The sequence below is a fragment of the Lontra canadensis genome, unplaced genomic scaffold, assembly GCF_010015895.1.
Source record: "Lontra canadensis isolate GAN:19392208 unplaced genomic scaffold, GSC_riverotter_1.0 scaffold199, whole genome shotgun sequence".
Lineage (NCBI taxonomy): Eukaryota > Metazoa > Chordata > Mammalia > Carnivora > Mustelidae > Lontra > Lontra canadensis.
The window spans coordinates 628,102-643,584 of NW_022631193.1; the positions used below are offsets into that span (position 1 = coordinate 628,102).

General features: G+C 36.6%; 1 protein-coding gene across 1 annotated transcript in view; it reads left to right on the forward strand.

The window, feature by feature from the left end:
- The window catches only part of LOC116861473 (olfactory receptor 2G6), a 57,921-nt gene that overhangs the window by 26,582 nt on the left and 15,856 nt on the right, over nt 1-15,483 (forward strand). The window lies entirely within an intron of this gene.

A 15,483-nucleotide genomic window follows, 5' to 3' on the forward strand; every position in this document is an offset into this window, starting at 1 on the left:
TGCAACCACCAGGCTGACACTGTAGGAAATATTAAGGGGGGTACTATAAAAGAGGAAAAATCTTAAGAATAGCATTGAACAAAAATATAGAGACAATCTACAGAAAAAAAGACTTCAAAGGTAACACAAAGTAAATGAAAACGTATCTATCAATAATCACTCTCAATGTGAATGGCCTATATGTGCCCATAAAACGGCACAGGGTTGCAGATTGGATAAAACGACAGGACCCATCCATATGTTGTCTGCAAGAGACCCATTTTGAACCTAAAGATACACCCAGACTGAAAGTGAAGAGATGGAGAATCATCTTTCATGCCAATGGGCCTCAAAAGAAGGTCGGGGTATCGATTCTCCTATCAGACAACTTAGATTTTAAGCTAAAGACTATAGCCAGAGATATAGAAGGACACTACATCATTCTTAAAGGGGCTACCCACCAGGATGATTTAACAATTGTAAATATCTATGCCCCCAATATGGGAGCAGCCAATTACATAAGCAAACTGTTAATCAAGATAAAGAGTCATATTGATATGAATACGTTAATATTAGGAAATCTTAACACACCTCTCTCAGGAATAGACAGATCATCGAAGCAGAAAATCAATAAAGAAACAAGAGCATTGAATGACACATTGGACCAGATGGACCTCATAGATATATACAGAACATTCCACCCTAAAACAACAGAACACTCATTCTTCTCAAGCGCACGTGGAACCTGTATCCAGAATACACCCAGTACATGGTCACAAATCAGGACTCAACCGATAACAAAAGACTGACATTATTTCCTGCATATTCTCAGATCACATTGCTTTGAAACTGGAGCTAAATCACAAGGAAAAGTTCCGAAGGAACTCAAACACCTGGAAGCTAAAGACCACCTTGCTTAAGAATGCCTGGATCAACCAGGGATCAAAGAAGAACTGAAACAATTCATGGAAACCAAAGAGAATGAAGACACTTCAGTCCAAAACCTATGGGATACAGCAAAGGCGGTCCTAAGGGGGAAATACATAGCCATCCAAGCCTCCCTCAAAAAAATGGAAAAATACAGAGCACAGCAGCTGTCTGTACAATTTAAAGAAATCGAGAATCAACCATAAATCAAACAAACTCCACACATAAGAAGGGATATCATTATGATTAGACCAAAGATCAATGAGGTAGATACCAGAGATACAGAAGAATGTATCAATGAAACTAGAAGCTGGTTTTTTGAAAGAAACAATAAGATCAATAAATCACTGGCCACACCAATACAAAAGAAAAGAGAGAAAGCCCAAATTCATAAAATTATGAATGAAAAGGGAGAGATCAAAACTAACACCAAGGAAGTAGAAATAATCATCAGAAGTTATGATCAACAGTTATATGCCAATAAGCTAAGCAACCTAGATGAAATGGATGTATTCCTGGAAAACTATAAACTCCCAAAATTGAACCAGCAAGAAATCGACAACCTGAATATACCGATATCTAGTAACAAAATTGAAGCACTGGTCAAAAACCTCCCAAAAAACAATAGCCCAGGACCTGATGGATTCCCTGGGGAATTCTACCAAACTTTCAAAAAAGAAATAACACCTATTCTCCTGAAACTGTTTCAAAAAATTGAAGCAGAAGGAAAACTTTCAGACTCTTTTTATGAAGCAAGCATTACCCTAATCCCCAAACCAGGCAAGGACCCTAACAAAAAGGACAATTTCAGACCAAGATCACTGATGAATATGGATACTAAGATTCTCAACAAGATCCTAGCAAACAGGATCCAACAGCACATTAAAAAGATGATCCACCATGACCAGGTGAGATTCATCCCTGGCTACAAGGATAGTTCAACATTCGCAAATCAATCAATTCGATAGAACAAATCAATAAGAGAAGAGAAAAGAACCACATGGTCCTCTCAATTGATGCAGAAAAAGCATTTGACAAAATCCAGCATCCGTTCCTGATTAAAACGCTTCAAAATATAGGGATAGAGGGAATATTGTCCTGAACTTCATCAAATCAATCTATGAAAGACCCTTAGCAAATATCATCCTCAATGGGAAAAAGCTTGCAGCCTTCCCGTTGAGATCAGGAACACGACAAGGATGTCCACTCTCACCACTCTTGTTCAACATAGTATTAGAAGTCCTAGCAACAGCAATCAGACAACAAAGAGAAATAAAAGGTATCCAAATTGGCAATGAAGAAGTCAAACTCTCTCTCTTCGCAGATGACATGATTCTTTATATGGAAAACCCAAAAGACTCCACCCCCAAATTACTAGAACTCATACAGCATTTCAGCAACGTGGCAGGATAGAAAGTCAATGTACAGAAATCAGTGGCTTTCTTATACACTAACAATTAAAATACAGAAAGGGAAATTAGAGAATCGATTCCATTTACTATAGCACCACGAACCACAAGATACCTGGGAATAAACCTAACCAAAGAGGTAAAGGAATTGTACTCGAGGAACTACAGAACATTCATGAAAGAAATTGAAGAAGACACAAAAAGATGGAAGACCATGCCATGCTCATGGATTGGAAGAATAAACATTGTTCAAATGTCTATACTGCCTAGAGCAATCTATACTTTTAATCCCATTCTGATCAAAATACCGTGGTATTTTTCAAAGAGCTGCAGCAAATAATCCTAAAATTTGTATGGAATCAGAAGACACCCCGAATTGTTAAGGAAATGTTGAAAAACAAAAATCAAACTGGGTCATCACGTTACCTGATTTCAACTTTACTACAAAGCTGTGACCACCAAGACAGCATTGTACTGGCATAAAAACGGACACATAGACAAAAGGAACAGAGTTGAGAGCCCAGATATGGACCCTCAACTCTATGGTCAAATAATCTTTGACAAAAGAGGAAAAAATATCCAGTGGAAAAAAGACAGTCTCTTCCCTAAATGGTGCTGTGAAAACTGGACAGCTATATGTAGAAGAATGAATCTCGACCATTCTCTTACACCGTACTCAAAGATAAACACAAAATGGATAAAAGACCTCAACGTGAAACAGGAATCCATTAGAATCCTATATGAGAACATAGGCAGTAATCTCTTCGATATCAGCGACAGCAACTTCTTTCAGGATATGTCTCCAAAGGCAAAGGAAATAAAAGCGAAAATGAAATTTTGGGACTTCATCAAGATCAAAAGCTTCTGCACAGCAAAGGAAACAGTCAACAAAACAAAGAGGCAACCCCCGGAATGGGAGAAGATATTTGCAAATGACAGTACAAACAAAAGGTTGATATCTAGGATCTATAAAGATCTCCTCAAACTCAACACACACAAAACAGACAATCATATCAAAAAAATGGGCAGAAGATATGAACAGACACTTCTCCAATGAAGACATACAAATGGCTATCAGACACATGAAAAAAGGTTCATCATCACTAGCCATCAGGGAGATTCAAATTAAAACCACATTGAGATACCACCTTACACCACTTAGAATGGCCAAAATTAGCAAGACAGGAAACAACATGTGTTGGAGAGGATGTGGAGAAAGGGGAACCCTCTTTCACTGTTGGTGGGAATGCAAGTTGGTGCAGCCACTTTGGAAAACAGTGTGGAGATTCCTGAAGAAATTAAAAATAGAGCTTCCCTATGAACCTGCAATTGCACTTCTGTGTATTTACCCCAAAGATACAGATGTAGTGAAAAGAAGGGCCAATTGTACCCCAATGTTCATAGCAGCAATGGCCATGGTCACCAAACTGTGGAAAGAACCAAGATGCCCTTCAACGGACGAATGGATAAGGAAGATGTGGTCCATATACACTATGGAGTATTATGCCTCCATCAGAAAGGATGAATACCCAACTTTTGTAGCAACATGGACAGGACTGGAAGAGATTCTGCTGAGTGAAATAAGTCAAGCAGAGACAGTCAATTATCGTATGGTTTCACTGATTTGTGGAGCATAACAAATAGCATGGAGGACAAGGGGAGATGGAGAGGAGAAGGGAGTTGAGGGAAATTGGAATGGGAGGTGAACCATGAGAGACTATGGACTCTGAAAACCAATCTGAGCATTTTGAAGGGGCGGGGGGTGGGAGGTTGGGGGAACCAGGTGGTGGGTATTAGAGAGGGCATGGATTGCATGGCACACTGGGTGCTGTGCAAAAACAATGAATACTGTTACCCTGAAAAGAATTAAAAATTTTTAAAAAATTAAATCTTGCCATTTTCATTACATGGATTGAAGTAGAGTTTATTATGCTAAGCAAAATTGAGGTCCATCAGAGAAAGACAATTATCATATGATCTCAATGATATGTGGAATTTGAGAAACAAGGCAAATGATCATAGGGGAAGAGAAGAAAAAATGTAACAAGGAGAAACCAGAGACAGAGGCAAACCATAAGAGACTCTTAATCTCAGGAAACAAACTGATGGTTGCTGGTGCACTAGGATATTTCTGTTTTTATGCCAATACTATAATCATTTGATTATTGTAATTGTTAAATAGTTTGAGGTCTGCGAGCATGATGACTTCAGTTTCACTCTTCTTTCTCAAGATTTCTTTGACTATTCAGGGTTTTTTGTTATTCCATACAAATTTTAGGATTTTTTTTGGTTCTATGTAATTTGCCATAGAATTTTAGTAAGGACTGAATTATTTGTTTTAGGCAGTATGAAGATTTTAACAACATTAATTCTTCCAGCCCATGAACATGGTATATGTTTCTATTTATTTGTGTCTTCTATTTCTTTCATAAATGTCTTATACTTTTCAGTGTACAGGTGTTTCAACTGCTTGTTTAAACATGTTCCTTGGTATTTTTTTCCTTTTGATGCAATTACAAATGAAATTTTTCTTAATTTCTCTTTCTGTGAGCTTATTTTGGTATTGATTTTATATCCTGCAACTTTATGAATTTATTTATTAGTTCTATAAGATATTTAGTGCAGTCTTTAGGATTTTTTATATATAATCTTATTCTGTATGCTAATAGTGACTGCTTTCCTTCTTCCTTATAAATTTAATAGTGACTGCTTTCCTTCTTCCTTATAAATTTAGACAATTTTTACTTCTTCTTGGCTAGTTCCTTTGGTTTGGAATTCTAATCTTAAATAAATATCATGAGGGAGAGCATTGTTGTCCTCTTCCTGATTTTAGAGGAAAGTTCTCATTTTTAACTTCTATATATAATGCTAGCTGTAGTCTTGACACAGGTAACCTTTATTATGTTGAGACATATTTCCTCTGAACTCATTTCCTTGAGATTTTTATCATAAATCATTGTTGAAATTTGTCAAGTGCTTTTTCTGCAACTATTGACATGATCATCTGATTTTTACCCTTTATCCTGTTGATGTTATTTATCACATTGATTTATATGCAGTTCAACCATCTCTTATTTCTGAATAAATCCCACCTAATCATGGTATATGATTCTTCTAATGTATCTTCTCTTTATTGTTGTAATAGGCTTGCTAATAACTTGTTTGAAAATTTTGAACCTGTTTTTATCAACAATATTGGCCTACAATTTTCTTTTATTTTCTATATTTTTAAAGACTTATTTATTTATTTGAGAGAGGGAGAAAAAGAGAGACAACAAGTAGGGGAAGAGTAGGGGGAAAGAGAATCTCCAGCAGACTCCCCACTGCATGTGAAGCCCAACACAGGGCTCCATTTCACCACTCTGAGACCATGACGTGAGCTGAAATCAAGAGTCAGACACATAACTGATTGAGCTACACCAAAAATTAATGATGTACCAGTCAGTGGTTAACTGATATGATAATAATAATAATAATAATAATAATAATAATAAACATTGCTGGGTACAGTATACTTGGTTGTAGGCATTTTTCTTTTCAGCAATTTGCAAAGTTTCTTTTGAAAAATCAGCTGATAGTCTTGGAGGTTTCCCCTTGCAGGCACTTTTGTTTCCTTCTTGCTGCTTTAAGATACTCTAACATTTGATGTTTTAATTATTATATGCCATGGTGGGAACCTCCTTGGGTTTTTTGTGTTTAAAACTCTCTGTGATTCTTAGACTTGGAAGTCTATTTTCCTTCTTATGTTAGGGAAGTTTTTGGTTATTATTTCTTCAAATAAGTTTTCCATACCTCTTCCTCTTCTTCTGGGACCCCTATAATATGAATGTTAGTTCACTTGATGCTGTCCAAATAATTTCTTAATCTATCCTCATTTTGTTAAATTATTTTCTCTTTTACCTGTTCAGCTTGTGTGCTTTCCCCTACCCTGTCATTCAAGTTACTGATGTGTTCTGCATCCTTTAACCTGTTGTTTCCTGCTAGTGTATTTTTTAACTTATTTCATTATTCAGTTCTGATTCTTTTTAATATCTTCTATCTCTTTATTAAATTTCTTACTGAATTATTCCATTATTTTCTCCAGCCTTATGAGTAATTTTATGATTATTACTTTAAAGTTTTCACCAGGCATATTGCTTATCTCCATTTCATTTAATTATTTTTCTGAGTTTTTTTCCTCCTATTCTTTATTTTGGAACATGTTTCTGTGTCTCCCATTTTACTTGACTTTCTGTGATTTGCTTTGCTTTGCCTTGTTTTGTTTTGTTTTTCCTATAGATTAGGAGAAACAGCCACTTCTGAAGTTGAAGGTGTGGTCTTGTGTATGTTGTCCCTTATGCAGACTATGTGTGCTTGGTGAATTTTTCTGGCTGGCTGGACCTGTGGCTATATATGTTGCTTATTCTCTTAAACCATGGCTTTTCACAGAGATAAAAAAGAAAAATTGTAAATTTTTTAAAGTGATAAAATAAAGGAAAATAATAAAAAATTTAAATAGTAAAAGAATAAAGAGAAGAAAAAAGAGAACTCAAAAAAAGAACAAAACAAAAAGAAAAAAAAACAAAGCAAAACAATAAAACATAAATTTTAAAAAGTAACTAAAATAAAACATAAAAGTAATTAAAAATGCAAAATTGTAGCTTGTTTTCTGTGCCCCAGTACTGTACAGTGGTTAATGTAGGCTTGCAAGTCTACCATGATCTGGACTTTGCTCCAGTCTCGGATTTTAAGGTGAAGGAGGAGAGAGTGTTCTCACAGTTCCTCAATCTTTTTTATTTTTTTAATTTTACTTATTTATTTGAGAGAGAGAGAGAGAGCATGCACAAGCAATAGGAGCTACAGGCAAAGGAAGAAGCAGGATCCCAGCTGAGCAAGAAACCCCATGCCAGACTCAATCCCAGGATCCGGGGATCATGACCTGAGATGAAGGCAGATGCTTACCTGACTGACTTACCCAGGAGTCCCTACTCAGCTCTTTTAAACCATTTTTTTTTCTTTGTTTTGTTTTGTTTTGTTCTGTTCTTTTTTATTATCCTGTGCCCCAGTATATCTACGACTCGTGTGGGCTTGTGGACAAGGGACTTCCTAAAGTCACAAACAAACTGAGATTAGCTGAGCTGCCCATTACGGTTTCTGGACTGTGCTGTAGTCTAGGCTTTTAAGGTGAGATAAAAATGTAAACATGAAGAAATGTTCATCACCATTAACCATCAGGGAGATTCAAATCAAAACCACATTGAGATATGACCTTATACCAGTTAGAATGGCCAAAATTAACAAGACAGGAAAGAACAAGTGTTGGAGAGCATGTGGAGAAAGGGGACCCTCCCTTACACTGTTGGTGGGAATGCAAGTTGCTGCAGCCACTTTGGAAAACAGTGTGGAGATTCCTTAAGAAATTAAAAATAGAGTTACCCTATCACCCAGCAATTGCATTACTGGATATTTACCCCAAAGATACAGATGTAGTGAAAAGAAGAGTCATCTATACCCCAATGTTCATAGCAGCAGTGGCCAGGGTCACCAAACTGTGGAAAGAACCAAGATTCCCTTCAAAGGACGAATGGATAAAGTAGTTATGGTCCATATATACAATGTAGTATTATGCCTCTATCAGAAAGAATGAATACCCAACTTTTGTATCAACATGGACAGGACTGGAAGAGATTATGCTGAGTGAAATAAGTCAATCAGAGAGAGTAGATTATCATATGGTTTCACTTACTTGTGGAGCATAAGGAATAACACAGAGGACATTGGGAGATGGAGAGGAGAAGTGAGTTGGGGGAAATCGGAGGGGGAGATGAACCATGAGAGACTGTAGACTCTGAGAAACAATCTGAGGGTTTTGGAGGGGAGGAGGTGGGGGGTTGGGCGCTGCTGCTGATGGCTATCAAGGAGGGCATGCATTTCATGGAGCACTAGGTGTGATGCAAAAACAATGAATTTTGGAACACTGAAATAAATTAAATTAAATTAAAAAAAAAAAGAATGTAAATTGTGTAAGAGTGTTCCTCTTTCTCCACATCCTCTCCAACACTTGTTTCTTGTCTTGTAAATTTTGGCTATTCTAACTGGGGTAAGGTGGTATCTCAATTTGGTTTTGATTTGAATCTCCCTGATGGCTAATGATGATGAACATTTTTTCATGTTTGGAGAAGTGTCTGTTTATATCTTCTGCCCATTTTTTAAATGTGATTATCTATTATTTGGCTGTTTAGTTTGAGACGTTCTTTATAGATCTTGGATATCAGCCCCTTGTCTGTAGTGTCATTTGTGAATATCTTCTCCCATTTTGTGGGTTCCCTCTTTGGTCCCTCTGTTTCCTTTGCTGTGCAAAAGCTTTTTATTTCATGAAGTCCCTAAAATTCATTTTCACTTTTGTTTCCTTTGCCTTTGGAAATATGTCTTGAAAGAAGTTTCTGTGGCTGATGTTGAAGAGGTTACTGCCTATGTTCTTATCTAGGATTTTGATAGATTCTTGCCTCAGGTTGAGGTCTTTTATCCATTTCGAGTTCATCTTTATGTATGGTGTAAGAGAATGGTCGAGTTTCATTCTTCTATACAAAACTGTCCAATTTTCCCAGCACCACATATTGAAGAAACTGTCTGATTTCCACTGGATAATTTTTCCTGCTTTGTTGAAGATTGTTTGATCATAGAGTTGTGGGTCCATATCTGGGCTCTCTACTCTGTTTCACTTGTCTATGTGTCTGTTTTTGTGCCAGTACCATGCTGTCTTGGTGATCAAAGCCTTGTAATAAAGTTTGAAATCAGGCAACATGAGGCCTCCAGCTTTGTTTTTCTTTTTCAACATTTCTTTAGCAACTCTGGGTCTTTTCTGGTTCCATACAAATTTTATGATTCTTTGTTCCAGCACTTTGAAAAATGCCAGTGGAATTTTGATCGGAATGACATTGAAAGTATAGATTGCTCTAGGAAGTACAGACATTTTAACAATGTTTATTCTTCCGATCCAAGAGCATCGAATGCTCTTCCATCTTTTTGTGTCTTCTTCAATTTCTTTCATGAGTATCTTATGGTTCTTGGTGCTATAGTAAATGGAATTTATTCTCTAATTTCCCTTTCTATTTTTTCATTGTTAGTGTATAAGAAAACAAGTAAATTCTGTGCAATGGAATATTATGCCTCCTTCAGCAAGGATGAATATCCAACTTTAGTATTAACATGGACGGGACTGGAGGAGATTATGATGAGTGAAATAAGTCAAGCAAAAAGAGCCTGTTATCATATGGCTTCACTAACTTGTGGAACATAAGGAATAACATGGAGGACATTAGGAGAAGGAAAGGAAAAGTGAATTGGGGGAAATTGGAGGGAGAGATGAACTATGAGAGATGTGGACTCTGGGAAACAAACTGAGGATTTTGTAGGGGGTGAGAGTAGGGGGTTAGGTAAGCCTGGTGGGAGGTGTTAAGGAGGGCACATATTGCATGGAACAATGGGTGTGATGCATAAACAAGGAATCTTGGAACACTGAAAAGATAAAATTAAATTTAAATATATATATATATATATATATATATATATATATATATATATATATATATATATATAGTGTTGTCTTTAGTCCCTCTGAACTGGAGAGCTATCTTGCAGCTTTTCCACCACTTGACAGTGTTCTACTACTGTCTGTTTTATAGAGTAGTTGTTTATTAATACATGGGTATTTTCTGTGCCTAAGGACAAGATCTGTTCTTGGTCTCTCTTTACTATCCCTCCACACTGCTGTTCTGGCTTTGGAAGTGGAATTTTCCTTTGTTATCATGTGTCCATATCTCCTCCTATTCTCTTACTGTTCTATCTTCTACTTTTCAATAGCTGTTCAGTCAGCCCTCAGTTCTTCTTCAGAAGAAATTTTTCCATTGATAGGTGTAATTTGTTGTATTCTCTGGCAGAAATGAGTTCAGAGTCTTCCTACATTTCCATCTTGAACTGGAACTCTGAGATAAACTTTCAATTTCATTTTTTTTGCATGTGGATGTCGTTTTCCTAACACCACTCATAAAAGACTCTTCTTTCCAAATTGTGTATCCTTGAGTTTTGTGTCAAACATTACTTGAGACATATACATGGGTTTATTTCTGGGCTCTTAACTATGTCCAACTTATTTATGCATCTGTTTTTATTCCAGGATGATACTATTTTAAACAAATTATATATTTGTAATATAGATTGATTAAAAGACAGAATGCTTCTAGCTTTGTTCTATGTCAAGATTTTTGCCTTTCCAGTGACACTGTGGCTGCATACAAATCTCTTCTTCGTTTTATATTTATTTATTTGTTTATTTATTTACTTATGTTATTTTAGTCACCATACAGTACATTATTAGTTTCTGATGTAGTGTTCCAAGATTTGTTGTTTATATATAACACCCAGTGCTCCATACAATCCGTGCCCTCCTTCATACCCATCACTGGGTCAACACATACCCCACTATCCTTCCCTCTAAATCCCTCAGTTTGTTTCTCAGAGTCCACCATCTCTTCTCTTTCATCTCCCCTTGATTCGCCCCTTCCTTTTTCCCTTCCTTCTCCTAATGTCCTCCATGCTATTCCTTATGTTCCACAAGTAAGTGAAACCATATGATAATTGTCTTTCTCTGCTTGACTTATTTCACTCAGCATAATCTCCTCCAGTCCCATACATGTTGACATAAAAGTTGGGAATTCATTCTTTTTTTTAATTTAATTTTATTTTTTCAGTGTTCCAAAATTCTTTGTTTATGCACCATATCCATTGCTCCATGCTGTATGTGCCCTCCATAATACCCACCACCAGGCTCACCCAACCCCCACCCCTCTCCCCTCCTAAACCCTGTTTGTTTCTCAGAGCCCACAGTATCTCATGATTTGTCTATTCATCCTTTCTGATAGCTGAGTAATATTCCTTTGTATATACAGACCACATCTTTATCCATTCATTTGCTGAAGGGCATCTCAGCTCTTTCCATAGTTTGGCTATTTTGGACATTACTGTTAAGAACATAGGGGTACATATGGTCCTTTTTGTCACTTCATCTATATCTTTGGAGTAAATACCCAATAGCACAATTGCTGGGTCATAGGAGAGCTCTATTTTTAATTTTTTTTTTTTTTGAGGAATCTCCACACTGTTTTCTAAAGTGGCTGCACTAATTTGCATTCACACCAATAGTGTAAAAGGGCTCCCCTTTCTCCACATCCTCTTCAACATTTGTTGTTTATTGCCTTGTTTATTTTTGCCTTTCTAACTGGTGAAAGACCTCAATGTGTGACAGGAATCCATCAAAATATTAGAGGAGAACATAGGAAGTAACCTCTCCAACATCAGCCACAACAAAGGAAACAAAAGCAAAAATGAACTTTGGGGACTTCATCAAGATAAAAATCTTCTGCACAGCAAAGGAAACAGCCAACAAAACTAAGAGGCAACCCACAGAATGGAATAGGAAAAGATATTTGCAAATGAAACTACAGTCAAAGAATTAATATCCAAGATCTATAAAGAACTTCTCAAACTTAACACCTAAAAAACAAATAAGTCAAAAAATATGCAGAAGACATGAGCAGACACTTCTCAAAAGAAGACATACTAATGGCTAATAGACACATGAAAAAGATTTCACACAATTTGAGAGTTTTGAAGGTGCGGGAGGGGTAGGAAGTTGAGTGAGCCTGATGGTGGGTATTATGGAAGGCACGTGTTGCATGGAGCACTGGGTGTGGTGCATAAACAATGAATTCTGGTACAGTGAAAATGAATTTTTAAAAAAGCTATTCATGATCATTAGCCATCAGGGAAATTCAAATCAAAACCACTTTGAGATGCCACCTTACACTAGTTAGAATGACAAAAAATTAACAAGGCTGCATACAAATCTTAAAATTTAGTTCTTATTGTCAAACAATACCATTGGAATCTTAACACAGATTGCCTTGGATATGTTGATTGTTTTGTGGAGTGTGGATATACTAGCAGTATTAATTCATCCAATTCATAAGAATGGAATATCTTCTTTTTTAAATTTTTACTTAAATTTGAGTTAGTTAACATAGAGTGTAATATCTGTTTCAGGTATGCAATATAGTTATTCAACACTTCCTTACAAAACTTGGTGCTCATCACAAGAGCACTCTTTAATTTCCATCACCAATTTAAATCCCCCAATGCACCTTCCCTCTGTTAACCATCAATTTGTTCTCCAGAGTTAAGAGTCTGTTTCTTGGTTTGCCTCTTTGTGTTTTAAGTGCAATAAATCAGTCAGAGACAGACAGATACCATGTGATTTCACTCATATTTGCAAATAAGAAATAAAACAAATAAGCAAAAGGAACATGGAATACAGTTCCATCTATTTCTGTCATCTTTCATTTCTTTAACCAATTTCTCAGGTTTTCTTGTGTACAAACATTTCACCTCCTATTTAAGTATATTCCTAGAGATTGTATTCTTTTCAATGCAATTATAAATGGGATTTTAAAATTTCTTTTTGTGATTTTTCATTATTAGTTTTATAGAAAAATGTTTTCGTATATTGATTTGTATTTTGAAACTTTACTATATTCATTTTTTAGTTCCAATGATTTCATTGGTTGTTTGTTCGTTGTTTTGTTTCTCCTGGAGTTTTTAGGATTTTTTAATATATAAGGCCATGCCATCTGCAAACAGAGACAATTTTACTTCTTCCTTTCCTCTTTCCATTCCTTTTATTCCTTTTTCTTGCCTGGTTCCTCTAGCTAGCATTTCCAGTACTATCTTAATATGATTGTCTTCTGTCTTTTTTATTCTGCTTTTCTAAATGATTATCAACTTTGCCAATATTTTTTTAAATTTTTTATTTCTTTTCAGCGTAACAGTATTCATTATTTTTGCACAACACCCAGTGCTCCATGCAATCCATGCCCTCTCTAATACCCACCACCTGGGTCCCCAACCTCACAACCCCCACTGTTCAAAACCCTCAGATTGTCTTTCAGAGTCCATAATCTCTCATGGTTCACCTCTCATTCCAATTTCCCTCAACTCCCTTCTCCTCTCCATCTCCCCTTGTCCTCCATGTTATTTGCTATGCTCCACAAATAAGTGAAACCATATGATAATTGACTCTCTCTGCTTGACTTATTTCACTCAGCATAATCTCTTCCAGTCCCATCCATGTTGCCACAAAAGTTGGGTATTCATCCTTTCTGATGGAGGCATAATACTCCATAGTGTATATGGACCACATCTTCCTTATCCATTCGTCTGTTGAAGGGCATGTTGGTTCTATACACAGTTTGGAGACCATGTCCATTGCTGCTATAAACATTGGGATACAGATGGCCCTTCTTCTCACTACATCTGTATCTTTGGGGTAAATACCCAGTAGTGCAATGGCAGGGTCCTAGGGAAGCTCTATTTTCAATTTCTTGAGGAATCTCCACACTGTTTTCCAAAGTGGCTGCACCAACTTGCATTCCCACCAACAGTGAAAGAGAGTTCCCCTTTCTCCACATCCTCTCCAACACATGTTGTTTCCTGTCTTGCTAATTTTGGCCATTCTAAGTGGTGTAAGGTGGTATCTCAATGTGGTTTTCATTTGAATCTCCCTGATGGCTAGTGATGATGAACATTTTCTCAGGTGTCTGATAGCCATTTGTATGTCATCATTGGAGAAGTTTCTGTTCCTGTCTTCTGCCCATTTTATGATATGATTATCTGTTTTGTGTGTGTTGAGTTTGAGGAGTTCTTTATAGATCCTGGGTATCAACCTTTTATCTGTACTGTCATTTGCAAATATCTTCTCCCATTCCGGGGGTTGCCTCTTTGTTTTGTTGACTGTTTCCTTTGCTGTGCAGAAGCTTTTGATCTTGATGAAGTCCGAAAAGTTCATTTTCGCTTTTGTTTCCTTTTTTTTTTTTTTGGAGACATATCTTGAAAGAAGTTGCTGTCGCTGAAATCGAAGAGGTTACTGCCTATGTTCTCCTCTAGGATTCTGATGGATTCCTGTCCCATGTTGAGGTCTTTTATCAATTTTGAGTTTCTCTTTGTGTACGGTGTAAGAGAATGGTCGAGTTTCATTCTTCTACATATAGCTGTCCAGTTTTCCCAGCACCATTTATTGAAGAGACTGTCTTTTTTCCACTCGATATTTCTTCCTGTTTTATCGAGGGTTATTTGACCATAGAGTTGAAGGTCGATATCTGGGCCCTCTACTCTGTTCCACAGGTCTATGTTTCCATTTTTATGCCAGTACCATGCTGTCTTGGTGATCACAGCTTTGTAGTAAAGCTTGAAATCAGGTAACGTGACGCCCCCAATTTTTTTTTTCAACATTTCCTTAGTGATTCGGGGTCTCTTCTGATTCCATTAAAATTTTAGGATTATTTGCTGCAGCTCTTTAAAAAATACCGGTGGAATTTTGATCGGAATGACATTAAAAGTATAGATTGCTCTAGGCAGTATAGACATTTGAACAATGTTTATTCTTCCAATCCATGAGCATGGCATGGTCTTCCATCTTTTTGTGTCTTCTTCAATTTCTTTCATGAGTGTTCTGTAGTTCCTCAAGTACAGTTCCTTTACCTCTTTGGTAAAGTTTATTCTCAGGTATCTTATGTTTCTTGGTGCTATAGTAAATGAAATCAATTCTCTAATTTCCCTTTCTGTATTTTCATTGTTAGTGTATAAGAAAGCCACTGATTTCTGTGCGTTGACTTTGTATCCTGCCATGTTGCTGAATTGCTGTATGAGTTCTAGTAGTTTGGGGGTGGAGTCTTTTAGGTTTTCCATATAAAGAATCATGTCATCTGTGAAGAGAGAGAGTTTGACTTCTTCATTGCCAATTTGGATACCTTTTATTTCTCTTTGTTGTCTGATTGCTGTTGCTAGGAATTCTAATACTAAGTTGAAGAAGAGTGGTGAGAGTGGGCATCCTTGTCGTGTTCCTGATCTCAATGGGAAGGCTGTGAGCTTTTTCCCTTTGAGGATGATATTTGCTAAGGGTCTCTCATAGATAGATTTGATGAAGTTCAGGAATGTTCCCTCTATCCCTATACTTTGAAGCATTTTAATCAGGAACTGATGCTGGATTTTGTCAAATGCTTTTTCTGCATCAATTGAGAAGACCATGTGGTTCTTCTCTCTTCTCCTATTAATTTGTTCTATCACATGATTGATTTGC